The sequence below is a fragment of the Mustelus asterias genome, unplaced genomic scaffold, assembly GCF_964213995.1.
Source record: "Mustelus asterias unplaced genomic scaffold, sMusAst1.hap1.1 HAP1_SCAFFOLD_475, whole genome shotgun sequence".
Taxonomy (NCBI): domain Eukaryota; kingdom Metazoa; phylum Chordata; class Chondrichthyes; order Carcharhiniformes; family Triakidae; genus Mustelus; species Mustelus asterias.
The window spans coordinates 215,933-231,434 of NW_027590427.1; the positions used below are offsets into that span (position 1 = coordinate 215,933).

The 15,502-nt window shown below is 44.4% G+C and overlaps 2 non-coding genes across 2 annotated transcripts; both read left to right on the plus strand.

The window, feature by feature from the left end:
• Window positions 1-483: 483 nt before the first annotated feature.
• Window positions 484-573, plus strand: trnap-agg (transfer RNA proline (anticodon AGG)). The gene is given in 2 exon segments: window positions 484-519; window positions 538-573. It is a non-coding gene; the product is annotated as a tRNA-Pro (tRNA).
• Window positions 574-4,806: 4,233 nt separating this feature from the next.
• Window positions 4,807-4,879, plus strand: trnar-acg (transfer RNA arginine (anticodon ACG)). The gene has a single exon. It is a non-coding gene; the product is annotated as a tRNA-Arg (tRNA).
• Window positions 4,880-15,502: the final 10,623 nt, after the last annotated feature.

The window sequence follows — 15,502 nt, forward strand, 5'->3', positions numbered from 1 at the left end:
TACAGCCCCGTCTGAGTGTTTTCTCTCACTGAGGTTACTGATTGTCACTGTTGGGAAATTTGACATGTTTTTACTCATATTACTATCACATCAAGTCCAATCGCTCCCCGATCCTTTCACACAAACCCGCAGATCTCCCAGGTGAACCATGTCATCAGTCTGTACTTTAAATGTTCCAGATCTTTTAACTGTCTGACAGACAACACCTTTCAAAAGTGATCAAATATCAAAGGCAGACTCAGAGTTGTCACATTTTGAAGTCGCTGGGTTAAAATAATTGACTGTAACATGTGTACTTTATAAACAAAAGCCCCCAGTTGCAAACAGTCGAGGTTACAACATTGGACGGATATTTTGCTGGAACTTAAAGTCCACAAATGCCGATGCGGTGAGTTATTTAAACAATTTCGGCGTTCACTCAAGGTGTCAGAACTGCTTTGTAGAAAGCTAAACAATTTTTATTTCGCTACCGGCTGACGTGCAGGCTCGTTGGTCTAGGGGTATGATTCTCGCTTAGGGTGTCGCAGTCCATTAGCATGCGAGAGGTCCCGGGTTCAAATCCCGGACGAGCCCCTCATTTGTTTCTTTTTGACCAAGTCAGATGTTGTGATTTGTTTCAGGTGCAAAGGGCTTTCTGCTGACTGGCTTCGAAAAAGAGTCAACGAGGCACAGAGTTTTACAGCACGGAAAGAGCCCACTCGGACACCCACATGTGACATCTGGACGGGAAACGTTAGTTCTGATTCTCGCTCCACAGATAGTGCCAGAAATACTGGCATAACCCAGTATTTTCTGTTTCTATTTCATATTTCGAAAGTGCGCAGTGTGCTGCATTATATAAGACTGTAGGTTTTGGGCTGACAAGTGGCAAGTAACATTCGCGCCACACAAATGCCAGACAATGTCCATCACCTTAAGAGAAAATCTAACCACCGTCTCTTGACTGTCAATAGTTTTTCCACCACTGAATCCCCCGCTGTTAACATCCTTACGGTTACCATTGACCAGATACTCAATTGGACTCGCCACATAAACACAATGGCTACAAGAGCAGGTCAGAGGCCAGGAATACTGTGGCGAATAACTCACCTCCTGACTCCCCAGAGTCTGTCCACCATCTACAAGGCACAAGTCAGGAGCGTGATGGAATATTCCCACCTCGCCTGGATGGGTGCAGCTCCAAAAACACTCAAGAAGATTGACATTATCCAGGACAAAGCAGCCCGCTTGATTGGCACCACATCTACAAGCATTCAATACCACCGCAGCCGATGCTCAGTAGCAGCGATGTGTATCTAAAAGATACACAGCAGCAATTCACCAAAGATCCTTAGACAGCACCTTCGAAACCCACGACCACTTCCATACAGAAGGAAAAGGGTAGTAGACACATGGGAACATCACCACCTGCAAGTTCTCCTCCAAGTCACTCACCATCCTGACTTGGAATTATATTGCCATTCCTTAGCATGGCCTTATTCTGTGGTGTACTCATTTTCTGATTTAGTGCGTACCTCACCCTGAGGCCGTGAACCGCAAAGTATTTTCTCATTTCTCATTTCTGTCATCTCTCCCTCAATGTCAACAAAACGGAGATTGTCATTGACTTCAGAAAGCGTAGAGTAGAACATGCCCCTGCCTCCATCAAAGGGGACGAAGTGGAATGGGTCAAGAGGTTCAGGTTTTTAGGTCTCCAGATCACCAACAACCTGTCCTGGCCTCCCATGCCGACACTATGGTGAAGAAAGCCCATCAACGCCTCTACTTTCTCAGAAGACTTAGGAAATTTGGCATGTCAGCTCCGACTGTCACCAAGTTTTACAGGTGCACCATAGAAAACACTCTTTCTAGTTGTATCACAGCTTGGTATGGCTCCTGCTGTGCCCAAGACCGCAATAAACTACAAAGGGTCGTGAATGTAGCCCAATCCATCACTCAAACCAGCCTCCCATCCATTGATACTGTCGAGGCTTCCTGCTGCCTCGGCAAAGCAGCCAGCATAGTTAAGGACCGCACGCACCCCGGACATTCTCTCTCCCACCTTCTTCCTTCGAGAGAAAGATACAGAAGTCTGAGGTCACGTACTAGCCGACTCAAGAACAGCTTGTTCCCTGCTGCCATCATAATTTTGAATGGACATTATCTTGCATTAAGTTGATCTTTCTCTACACCATGACAATGACTGTAATACCACATTCTGCACTCTCCCGTTTCCTTCTCTATGAACGGTACGCTTTGCCTGTATAGCGCGCAAGAAAAAATGCTTTTCACTGTATACTAATACATGTGACAATAATAAATAAAACCAAATCAAATCATTTCATTTCTCCTGACGTCCAGACTATTCCTGTTGCTACATTTCCTCCCTCCTGAGTTTCAGTCGTTTCAAATTCCCACATTTTTCACCTTTTCCTGTTGTAATGAAAGGCCATGGACGTAAAAGATGAGCTTTGTTTCCCTGTCCACAAATTCTGCCTGAATTCCTAAGTTTCTGCAGCATCTTCCGCCTTCGCTGCAGTTATCTGATCAGTTTTGAATGGCCCAGAGAGCATCTTTTCTTTCAATCAGTGGCTGCTTATAGGCTCCTTGGTGTAGGGGTATGAATCGCATTTTGGTATGCCTTAACCACCGAGATCCCGAGTTGAAATCCGAGACCAACCCTACTGTTTCTTCTTATCCCTGTTACATCAAAACATCGAAACCAGGAGTAGGTCATTGGAACATCATCTACCATTCATTGTTGTCATGCCTGATAATCAAATTCAATACCCTGATCCGCCATTTAGCACCAAGAGTATATTAAACTTCTCTTGAAATCATAGTGTTCGGCCTCAACTACTTTCTGTGGGAGAGAACTCTGCAGATTCACCACTCTCTGGCTGAAGGAAGTCTCATCATCTCAGCCGTTATCCTCAAACTATTATCCCGAGTTCTGGACTCCCCACTAAAGAGAACATTCTTTCTGAATCTACCCTGTTTCACCCGGTCAGAATGTTATAAGGTTCCATTAGAATCATAGATTCCCTGCAGTACAGAAAGAGGCCAATTCGGCCCATCAAGTCTGTACTGACCGCAATCCCATCCAGGCCCCACTCCTGTAACTACGTGCATTCACCCTGCTAATACCCCTGACACTAGGGCCAATTTAACACGGTCAATCAACATTAGCCGCACATCTTTGGACAATGGGAGGAAACCGGAACACCCGGAGGAAACCCATGCAGATACGGGGAAAATGTGCAAACTCAACACAGACAGCGACCCGATGCCAGATTTGAACCTCGGACCCTGGCGTTTTGAGGCGGCAGTGCTAACCAATGTACCACCCAAAACATATCTGCCCAGAAATAGCCAGGATTAGTTGGCAAGAAATGCATTTGCCAATGTTGGACACCTAAGTGTTAAAATAAGCCGCATCCCAGAAGTGACTCGAACACATGCTCCCTGGTTTAGGAAGCCAGTGCCTTACGCGTTAGGTTACTGGGACTATCGGTGAGCTACTGCTGCAACTTTAAAAAGCTGTATATCTCCATCCATATAGACAGTGACTAACCCCAGAATCGAAACCAGGTCCCTGGTATTGTGAGCCAGCAGAACTAGCCACTGTGCCGCCCTCTCCCACGAAGATTTGATCAGATTTCATGAGCTGCAGATTTTGTTTTTTTCTTTGCATTGCAGACTTTGGGATTGGTCCACATGGGGTTTCGTTTGAGAACCTGAGCACAAACTGTGAGGAAACTATCAGCACAACACACTCGCTCGAAAATAAATATATGATCAACAGGGTTGGCTATGTAACTTGACGTTCATTTTATCTCCATTCACCTCTTCAGCTGGCCCCATGATTATGGGTTCAGGGAGCTGCCTGGATGTTTCTTTTTGTTCATGTGGGTGTCGCTGGCTAGATCAGCATGCACTGCCCATCAGTATTTAGCCTTGAGAAAGTTGTGGTGAGCTGCCTTCTTGAAACGTTGTAATCCATTTGTACAGGAACACTTACAGTGCTGTTAGGGAGGGAAGTCCACGAATTTGTCCCAATGACAGTGAAGGAACGGCGATATATTTCCAAATCAGAATGCTGAGGGAATTGAGGGTGGTGTTGGCTGTGTGGCGTTGGAGGGGGGAGGGGGAGAGGGGGCGGGGGGGGGGGGGGTTGGCAGGGGAGCTGCCAGGTGGAAGCGGTCTTGGGTTTGGGAGATGCTGTCTAAAGTGCCTTTGGTAGATTCCTGCACCATGCAGACAAGTGGAGAATATTCTATCGCACTCCTGACTTGTGCCACGTCGATCGTGGACTGTTTTGTGGGAGTCGGGAGGTGAGTTACTCCCACAGGATTCCCATCCTCTGCCCTGCTCTTTTAGCCACTGAATAAACTGATAACATGCGTGCTGAGTCAGAATAGGTGTGTCTTCTTTCCTGCTCAGTTTGTCGTGAATTTTCCGCACTTTTGTCTTTTCCTGAATGTATTTTGAGGCTCAAGTAAGGGCCAATGCCATATGATTGTAAGATACTACATTCAGGTAATATTCAATCGTGGATTCACTAGCGGGAGGGGTACGGTTTCGAGTCATGTTGTTGACGCTGGATTGATAAAGCAGAGAAGCAGGCTGAAGCTTTGGGAACCAGGGTTCGAATTCCAACACAGCAGATTAACTCAATTCAAGGCAAAGTAGAATTACTGTAAGTGAGTAGAGAAAATTTTAATTATGTAATATTTCCTCACTAAAACGAATATGTTTTGACCATGTTTCTGCCGATTTTGAAGCCTCGGACCGATATATAAACATTGCTGCACGCTGCTTTGCCGTGGGCCAGTGGCGCAATGGATAACGCGTCTGACTACGGATCAGAAGATTCCAGGTTCGACTCCTGGCTGGCTCTGTGTGATAATTTAACAGTAGTTCACAAACTCCATGTTCGTGTGGGTGAAAAATGTGTGTTGACAAATTTTGCAGCAATTCAGAGAAATGTTGACCAAATGCAGTCAGCTTCTATGATGAAATTTATCTTAGCTAATGATTGTTCAAAAAAGTGTTGACTATTTTAAGAAAAAAAAACTGATAAACTTCAATTAAGTTTTTTTTTAAAAAATAGTTTATTTAAATGACGAATTCTCGTTAAAGTATTCGGGGAAAATATGTTAGCAAGTTTAAGCTACTCTTTAAAAAGTTGGAAATTTCTCGAAAAATATGAGGAAACATTACATTTTTCAAAATGGTGAAAACATTTTCTAAAAAGTTGATGAACTCTGATTAAACATGTTTAATTTTAAGAAGCAAAATACACAGAAATGTTTTTTAAAAGTTGACAAATTTCAGTTAAATCAGATGGAGGAATTTCTTTGGAGTAAGTTTAGTTTTGAAAAGTTCAAATTAGCCAGAAGTTTCTGGTTTGTGATGCTGGGATTGTTGTCCATTGGAGCGAAGGAGATTGAGGAGCGATTTAATCGAGGTGGACTAGATTAGGGCAAGTTTAGAGGGGGAGGGGCAAATTTTAAGATATTGGGCAAGGCGGGGGCGAAGAAGATTTGGAAGCAACATTTTTTCCACAGCGAGTGCTCAGGACCTGGAACTCATTGCCTCCGAGAGTGTTGGATGCGGTCAATTTAGGTAATAGAAATTCTGAGGTGGACATGGACTTCCTGAGAAAGAAGATGGGTCTCCAGGAACATTCTTTTGGCAGGTAGATGGTTCTCCTCGGTGACATTGAATCTGAAGATCAACCTGTGGAAGCACACCCCTTCCCCGGCCACCGCCCCCACCCACTGTTGAGAACAGTACAGCACAGGAAACAGGCCCTTCGGCCCTCCAAAATGTTTGACAAGAACCCCGCTGATATTAAATGCAAGGGCATCAAAATCAAAAAGGGTATTTTGGAACATTCGTTCTTCGTTGTAGATATTTTCAATTTCATATAACGTGAAAAAGGATATGCAAAATATTCAGACTGTTGAATGGGAACTCCCGACATTGTTACAAGGACAACATTAACCATTTACCTCATTGTCACCACCTCAGAAGCTGTCTTGGCTCAAGGGCCAACATTGCGGTGAATCCTCGTTTCGGTCCCGCTGTGGGGAAAACAACTTCATTGATTCACTGGCCCTGCTCTGACGTAATAAACTGGAGAACAAAGGGTCTGTGAGCTGATTGGATGAATTGGAGAATCAGGGACATGATTGGACGTCACCAGTTGATTCGTTTGGGAATTAACCAATCGCTGGAGAGACCGGAAATACATGTAAATATCTTCACCCAAACAATTACAGATTGAACCCATTCTGTTTAATTCCGCAATAAACTCGCTGCAAACATGTTGGGTATCATTTTGTATTCGTTTCTCACTGTTTCAGCTCTTTTGCCTGGTAAGTCTACAAGGGACATAAACTTCTTCTTGCAAGCGATGTCGACAGTAATTTAGGTCCGCTTTGCTGTAGATGATAATGTGATCCGTGTTCTGATGTTATGAGTTACAATAGAATGATAATAACACCTTAACTTTCAATATTTCTAAATTTCTGCCGGTGTCACTACTGGAGACTCAATATCAAAGGAGCCGGTTACAGCGATGAAGTTTGAATGGGACTCAAAGAACAAAGAACAAAGAAAGTTACAGGCTCTTAGGCCCTCCAAGCCTGCACCGATCATGTTGCCCGACTGAACTAAAACCCGCTATCCTTCCGGGGACCATATCCCTCTATTCCCACCTTACTCATATATTTGTCCGGACGCACCTTAAATGTCACTATCGTATCTGTTTCCACTACCTCCCCCGGCAGCGTGTTCCAGGCACCCATCACACTCGGTGTAAAACACTTACCTCATTAATCTCCTTTAAACCTTGCCCCTCGCACCTTAAACCTATGCCCCTTAGTAATTGACTCTTCCACCCTGGGAAAAACCTTCTGACTATCCACTCTAGCCATGCCCCTCAGAATCTTGTAGACTTGTATCAGGTCGTCCCTCAACCTCCGTCGTTCAAGTGACAACAAACCAAGTTTCTCCAACCTCTCTTCTTAGCTAATGGGCGGCATGGTAGCACAGTGGTTAGCAGTGCTTCTTCACAGCTCCAGGGACCTGGGTTTGATTCCCGGCTTTGGTCACGGTCTGTGGCGTAAGCACATTCTCCTCGTGTCAGCGTGGGTTTCCTCCAGGTGCTCGGATTTCCTCCCACAGTCCAAAAATGTGCGGGTTAGGTTTATTAGTCATGCTAAAATTGCCCCTTAGAGTTCTGAGATGCGTAGGTTTGAGGGATTAACGTGTACATGTGGGGGTAGGGTCTGGGTGGGATTGTGGTCAGTGCAGACTCGATGGGCCGAATGGCCTCCTTCTGTACTGCAGGGTTTCTATGATTCTGATGCTCTCCATGCCAGGCAACATCCTGGTAAATCTTTTCTGCACCCTCTCCAAAGCCTCAACATCGTTCTGGTAGTGTGGCGACCAAAATTGAAAATTATATTCCAAGTACGGCCTAACTAACGTGCTATAAAGCTGCAATATGACTCGCCATTTTTTAAACTCAATGCCCCGGTGACCAATAAGTTAACTGCATAGCAGCTGGTGCATATTACATTCAATTGTATCGCCAGGACCGGGAGAAGGTTCCCAGCAAAAAGAACGGAGAAAGCCCCCATCTTCTTGATCTATATCTCTTATTATGGAGATATTTCCAGTGCAAAGGGCGTGGGAACACTATTTTCTGCATATATCGAGAGGTCGAAAAGCGAGGGGAACTTCAGCATGTGTGAGCTGTGGCTGTCGGACAGCGCGGTGTATTACTGTGGACTGAGAGACGCAATGACAGAAACCAGAGGGAGCCTGGTATGAAAAAAAAAACATTGCCCCAGAGTGACAAGATGAACGGACCAGAGAATGGTAATAATATTGGGCTATAAATAGAGCATGATTCACTCTGTGGTGCCTCTATACATTTTCGGTATTGCTGATACTCACAACAGGAGAGGCGATGGCCGAGGGGGTATTATCCTGAGACTATTAATCCAGAAACTCAGTGAATGTTGCGCGGACCCGATTCAATGAAAACAATATCGACAACTAAGAATCTACTGACGACCATGAAGCCATTGTCGATTGTCGGAAAAACCCACTTTGTTCACTCATGTACTTTGGGGAATGAAATCTGCCGTCCTTACCTGGTCTGGCCTACACGTGACTCCAAAGCCAAAACAATGTGGTTGATCTCAACTACCGATGGACAACTAGTGGTATCCATGTCCCACACACAGAAAAAATTCACTGGAATCACTGTTAAAACTGTCCTGATAATAAGGCTAATGGACGTATTGAGAAAAAAAAAACCAGGACAGAACTATTTAGCCTCCATTAGCTTCCGGGTCACAGTAAGAAAATAAGGGTTTTTTGTGGAATGTCAATTATTGAGCATGTTCAAAAAAATCAACAGCTTTTGGAAGCCGAATGGCATTAAGCGCTATGCAGATAGCGCGGGAAAGTGGCGTTCAGGCTGGTCAGCCCTGATCTAACTGAATGACGAAGCAGAATCGAAGGACAGAATGGCCTACTGCTGTTCCCATGTTCCTGTACCCCATTTTTCTACATTCTTCCCCAAGTCAATCGCTAAATGTGTAAGTTCTCTCTGTAATAGTTATAGATGGCAGAGGGAAGTTATGTGTGGAACCGGAGGAGATTGGTGAAGCATTGAACCAATATTTCTCTTCGGTGTTCACGCAAGGGGACATGAATATAGCTGAGGAGGACACTGGGTTGCAAGGGAGTAGAATAGACAGTATTACAGTTGATAAGGAGGATGTGCAGGATATTCTGGAGGGTCTGAAAATAGATAAATCCCCTGGTCCGGATGGGATTTATCCAAGGATTCTCTGGGAGGCAAGAGAAGTGATTGCAGAGCCTCTGGCTCTGATCTTCAGGTCGTCGTTGGCCTCTGGTATAGTACCAGAAGATTGGAGGTTAGCGAATGTTGTCCCATTGTTTAAGAAGGGGAACAGAGACTTCCCCGGGAATTATAGACCGGTGAGTCTCACTTCTGTTGTCGGCAAGATGTTGGAAAAAATTATAAGGGATAGGATTTATAGTTATTTGGAGAGTAATGAATTGATAGGTGATAGTCAGCATGGTTTTGTGGCAGGTAGGTCGTGCCTTACTAACCTTATTGAGTTTTTTGAGAAAGTGACCAAGGAGGTGGATGGGGGCAAGGCAGTGGACGTGGTATATATGGATTTTAGTAAGGCGTTTGATAAGGTTCACCATGGTAGGCTTCTGCAGAAAATGCAGATGTATGGGATTGGGGGTGATCTAGGAAATTGGATCAGGAATTGGCTAGCGGATAGGAAACAGAGGGTGGTGGTTGATAGTAAATATTCATCATGGAGTGCGGTTACAAGTGGTGTACCTCAGGGATCTGTTTTGGGGCCACTGCTGTTTGTAATATTTATTAATGATCTGGATGAGGGTATAGTTGGGTGGATTAGCAAATTTGCTGATGACACCAAAGTCGGTGGTGTGGTAGACAGTGAGGAAGGGTGTCGTAGTTTGCAGGAAGACTTAGACAGGTTGCAAAGTTGGGCCGAGAGGTGGCGGATGGAGTTTAATGCGGAGAAGTGTGAGGTAATTCACTTTGGTAGGAATAACAGATGTGTTGAGTATAGGGCTAACGGGAGGACTTTGAATAGTGTGGAGGAGCAGAGGGATCTAGGTGTATGTGTGCATAGATCCCTGAAAGTTGGGAATCAAGTAGATAAGGTTGTTAAGAAGGCATATGGTGTCTTGGCGTTTATTGGTAGGGGGATTGAATTTAGGAGTCGTAGCGTTATGTTGCAACTGTACACAACTCTGGTGCGGCCGCACTTGGAGTACTGTGTGCAGTTCTGGTCCCCACATTACAGGAAGGATGTGGAGGCTTTGGAGAGGGTGCAGAGGAGGTTTACCAGGATGTTGCCTGGTATGGAGGGGAGATCCTATGAGGAGAGGCTGAGGGATTTGGGATTGTTTTCGCTGGAAAGGCGGCGGCTAAGAGGGGATCTTATTGAAACATATAAGATGATTAGAGGTTTAGATAGGGTGGATAGTGATAGCCTTTTTCCTCTGATGGAGAAATCCAGCACGAGGGGGCATGGCTTTAAATTGAGGGGGGGTAGTTATAGAACCGATGTCAGGGGTAGGTTCTTTACCCAGAGGGTGGTGAGGGATTGGAATGCCCTGCTAGCATCAGTAGTAAATGCGCCTAGTTTGGGGGCGTTTAAGAGATCCGTAGATAGGTTCATGGACGAAAAGAAATTGGTTTAGGTTGGAGGGTCACAGTTTTTTTTTTTAACTGGTCGGTGCAACATCGTGGGCCGAAGGGCCTGTTCTGCGCTGTAATGTTCTATGTTCTATGTTCTATGTAAGGATGATTATGTTAATCCAGCTCACGGTGCGTCTGGTTACTGTCTGTTATCTCACCACCTGGGTGTCACACAGCACCACTGGAGACAGAAGGGAGGGAGCTGAGAACATACGAAAAAGGAAGCTGATTATTGAAGGCTGGGATTAGACCGGATAAAATCAAACACGCAGCTCCCCTTTTACAGAGCGACAGCGGCAATGCAGCTGCTGTGGGGATCATTCCTGACAGGTAATTACGTGCAAAAAACATTGCACTGTTTCACACGTTTCCCAAGCTTGGTTCCAGACCACAAATTAATCATACGCCCTTCTGACCATTTTCTGTGTTGTTATTTCCATATTTGAGACATGGAGATTCTGTCACCCAGCCGCTCACATCAGATGTTAAGAGAGAAGGCGAGATCGTGTTTTTAACGTGTAGCAATGAAACCAAGCACGCTGAATGTCTTCTTCACCACTCTGTCCACCTGTGACTCCACTTTCAAGGAGCAGAGAGCGACTATAGGCTGTACTGGTACCGACAACATCCAGACACACAGCCCGTGTTTATAGTGCGGAAAGATACTGATAGTTATGAAAATAAAGCATATGTTTTTAAAAGTCGCTTCTATGTAGCTAATGTCGCTCTGTAGGAGGTAGCTAAAAATGGATACAAAATTGGCTTGATGACAGAAGCCACAGGGCGGTTGTAGAGGGTTGTTTTTTAAACTGGAGGCCTGTGACCAGCGTTGTGCCTCAGGGATCAGTGCTGGGTCCACTGTTATTTGTCATTTATATTAATTATTTAGGTGAGAAAAAAGGAGGCATGTTTAGGAAGTTTGCAGATGACACGAAGATTGGTGGCACAGTGGACAGTGAAGAAGGTTATCTCGGATTGCAACGGGATCTTGATAAATTGGGCCAGTGGGCTCACGAATGGCAGATGGAGTTTACTTTAGATAAATGCGAGGTTATGCATTTTGGGAGATTGAACCAGGGCAGGACTTACTCAGTTAATGGTAGGTCATTGAGAAGAGTTACAGAGCAAAGGGATCTAGAGGTACAGGTTCATAGCTCCTTGAAAGTGGAGCCACAGGTGGACAGCGTGGTGAAGAAGACATTCAGCGTGCGTGGTTTCATTGCTCAGAACATTGAATACAGGGGTTGGAACGTCTTGTTGAAGTTGTACAAGACATTGGTAAGGCTACACTTGGAATACTGTGTACAGTTCTGTTCACCCTATTATAGAAATATATTATTAAACTAGAAAGAGTGCAGGAAAGATTTACTAGGATGCTACCGAGACTTGATGGTTTGAGCTATAAGGAGAGGCTGGATAGACTGGGACATTTTTCTCTGGAACGTAGAAGGCTGAGGGGTGATCTTATAGAGGTCTATAAAATAATGAGGGGCATGGTTCATCGAGATAGTCAATATTTTTTCCCAAAGGTAGGGGAGTCTAAAACTAGAGGGCACAGGGATTCAAGGAATATATGAAGTCAACAATATAAAGTACAATCTGATATGGGAAAGGTTTATCCTGAAACATCTACTCGATTGAACTGCGATTGTAGAGCATCAGGCCACTGGTTCATTTAAATAAGTTTAAATTTGGGGCACAGGTCAGGGCACAGTTGGTTATGCAGAGAGTGGTCATCATTTACAATGCAATTTGATCAATGTAACAGAGTCCAAAACAAACATAGTGGTCTCCTAACAAGTAAGGCAAATTATAAGGATGTTTGCAGATTTCTGAATTGGTGACTTATGATGAGAATAATGAAAGTACCCATTCCCCAGTGCCATGCGACTTCTTGATTGATTAGCTGCAGTGGTCATGAATACGTGATGCTCTGTTGGTGCTGAGTGGTAAATGGCTTTCTTTCTGGAGATTCAATGTATTCATTATATGTTCAAAATATGTTTCTGCCAAATCTTTCCTGATTTGTATTATTGTTACTGTGATGCAACCTGTAGATTTTAGGACTCCTGTGAAATTGAATGCGAGTTGTTTTCTACATAGATAGCTTTGAAATTTGCTGTTGAGTGCAATGACCTCGGCCTCAAATGCTTTCCCCAAAATCAGAAATGCTGAATTTTATGACGCAATGTCAGGAAAGAAACGTTCCCACTTTGACACCGTGCACATATTAGCATCTGCTGCAGTTTACAACAGAATTTAGTTGGTTTAATAGGTGCAGACTAACATAGTTAATCACCATCTGAAACATGTCTAATAGTGGTGCGTGCTCAAAAATACACAATGCCCTGTATGAACGCAAAGAAACATTAAACTAAATAAAAATACTATCTGTTTCGCGTCGTAAATAAAAGGACTTCATTGTGTCCCTATACCATCACCCCCGCCCCCCCCCCCCCCACGCCCCCTCCACTGACTATAACAGTACACATAAGGATTAGAATGGCTAGTTTCCAAGGTGCAGGTTAGTGTCACGTTACTTTCCTCCTTAACAGATATTTCAGGACCCAGTTGTTCCACTTTGTCTTGGTGGCTCCATTCTAACAGAAATAACAACAATAATGAGAATCAGAGTCAGCCTCATGTTGAGCGATACAATTATCATCTCCACCATCACTGTTGCTTTAGCAACAATAACATCTGGGTTGCAGCAGTCAGGAGGAGCATGTAGTTTTACTGGGAAGGAAAAAAACTTTCTGAGGACTGAAATAATGATGAGGATCTGAGCGAGACAGTTTTCCATGATGCTCCTCAGTCTGTAACTCAGCAGTGAGAGGAATCCTCCGTCAGAGACAGAAACACAGATCCCCGTCCCATTGCACTGCTCATCCAACCTCAATGAGAGGAATGGCGCAACTTCAGCAATCTGTCCAATCACACAATCGGGTCAGAGTGAGAGCAGCAAACGGAAGCTGTGGGCGGGGTACCGCAGATTCAATATTGAGTGAAGCGTGCGGTGACTCTCAGCGGCACTCGGAACTGTTGGGCGGAAATAGAACCAGTTGAAACTACAGAAGTCTCTTATCATCCTGCGCCTACTCACTTTTCAGGGTGTCTAACAATAAATAAAGCGACTGCGACATGAAGCAAGGAGAACCATAGAATCTTTGAAAGGCAAATTGGTCATCCGGCGTATCTATGTTTCCTTGGAGGAGTTCTCCAAATCATCCAATTCTCCCCGCAGCTCCGTGAAATCTCTGCTTAACTAACTTTGCTCTCAAGAGTACAAGCCCGGTCTCTATAACCTCACCACAAAACTGAATTTCCTCATCCCTGGAAAGGCGGAGGATTGAGCGGAGATTTTGGAAAATATTGTCAGTTGGCAGATGGGGAAAATGGAGCAGGAAGCAAACCAGAAAACACTGCCCCAGCTTTGCGAATCTTTAGAAACTGTTTGGGAACTGGAATCAGAGGAGATTGAAGGGTTGACTGACTGAGCAGAGACAATCAAGGCAACCTTCCATTCTTTAAGAGGCTGGAACGTTGACTCTGATGTTTTCAGTAAAATTAACTGATCAGAGACATTGAAAGGATTCTCGTTACTGCACATCAGCAATTCAAACCGAATATCAATTTCGGAACAGTCAGAATATTTGGTTTCAGACAAGACACCGAAAGGCTTGAATGGAGACGGCGCCGGTTGTTGGAGAGCCGGTTCCCGATGACATGGATGTGTCTGCAATGGGGGGTCTCTGACTATTGGACTTAACTTGTATCTGCAGCTAACCCATTAGAAATCCGTTCAATTATTCCATTCTCACCAACCCATAAATTATTCTCTCTTACTCAGTTACACAGTTAATGAGACAGGGAAAAGCTGCAATATTTCAGTCTCCCCCACTCTCCAAACACCCCCTGCCGGCAAAAAGCACTGGCGATTTAGCTGCATAAGTTTTCTAAGAAATGGTGAAGACCAATGTTTGTCAATATTTTGATTGATCCCCTTTTCAGTTCACATTTAACCATAAACTGGAATTCGGAAACTTCAGAGCAGTGAGTTTTGATAACGTTTCTGCCCCGTTTATTGCCTGGGACCTGCGCAAATATGTGCAAAGATGTGCGGGTTAGGTTGATTGGCCAGGTTAAAAATTGTCCCTTAGAGTCCTGGGATGCGTAGGTTAGAGGGGGGATTAGCGGGTAAAATATGTGGGGGTAGGGCCTGGGTGGGATTGTGGTCGGTGCAGACTCGATGGGCCGAATGGCCTCCTTCTGCACTGTAGGGTTTCTATGTTTCTATGTTTCTATGAATAGAAAGTGATAACACCTTCAATACAGAAAATCCGCTGAGGACAAAAGCGGCTGGTCTAGAAGGTCAAACCGTGCAGTCTGATTTAACTTCACAACCTGATTTGTGGAAGTACAATTCGGCTCAATACCCTTTCTTGATGCGGCAGAGAAATTCATCTCACATTAGAATCATAAAATGACATTTGCGCCTTTTTTCTCTTTTGCCATGTCTCGGGCGGCACGGTGGTACAGTGGTCAGCACTGCTATCTCACAGCGCTAAAGACCCAGGTTCAATTCCCAGCTTTAGTTATTGTCTGTGTGGCGCTTGTACGTTCGCCCCGTGTCTGCGTGGGTTTCTTCTCACAGCCTGAAAGACGTGCTGGTTCTGTGCATTGACCCCAACAGGCGCCGGAGGCTCGCGACTAAGGAATTTCACAGTGTCTTCATTGCAGTGTAAGCCTTACTTGTAGCTAATAAATAAACTTTACTTTAACTGAGCATTTTGCAGAATATTATTTAACACTTGGAAATGCAACTGCAGTTAGGCTGAGAGATAATGTTTTCTGTCAATATTTAATAACAAACGGAAATTAGGTAACTTTTCCTCACACTGAGAGATGAGGAAATTTGAACACTGTTGTTGTCCTATTTCACACAGGGAACCATTAACGTGTTAGGTGAATTTATTAAACACCACACTTCAGAAACAGAGAATACATGACTCTGAAGTACAGTCAGACAGCGCGGTTCGAATTCCAGTCAGTTGTCGAGCATCGTTTTTGTAGTGTAGTGATTATCACATTCATCTGAAACATGAAAGGTTCCCAGTTCCAAAACGGGTGGAAACATTTATACTTATTTCTAACCTGAGTGAGAGGAAATTGCTGAATACAGTATCTTACACAGAGTTGCATTTTCCCTTCCCCATTTCTGTACAC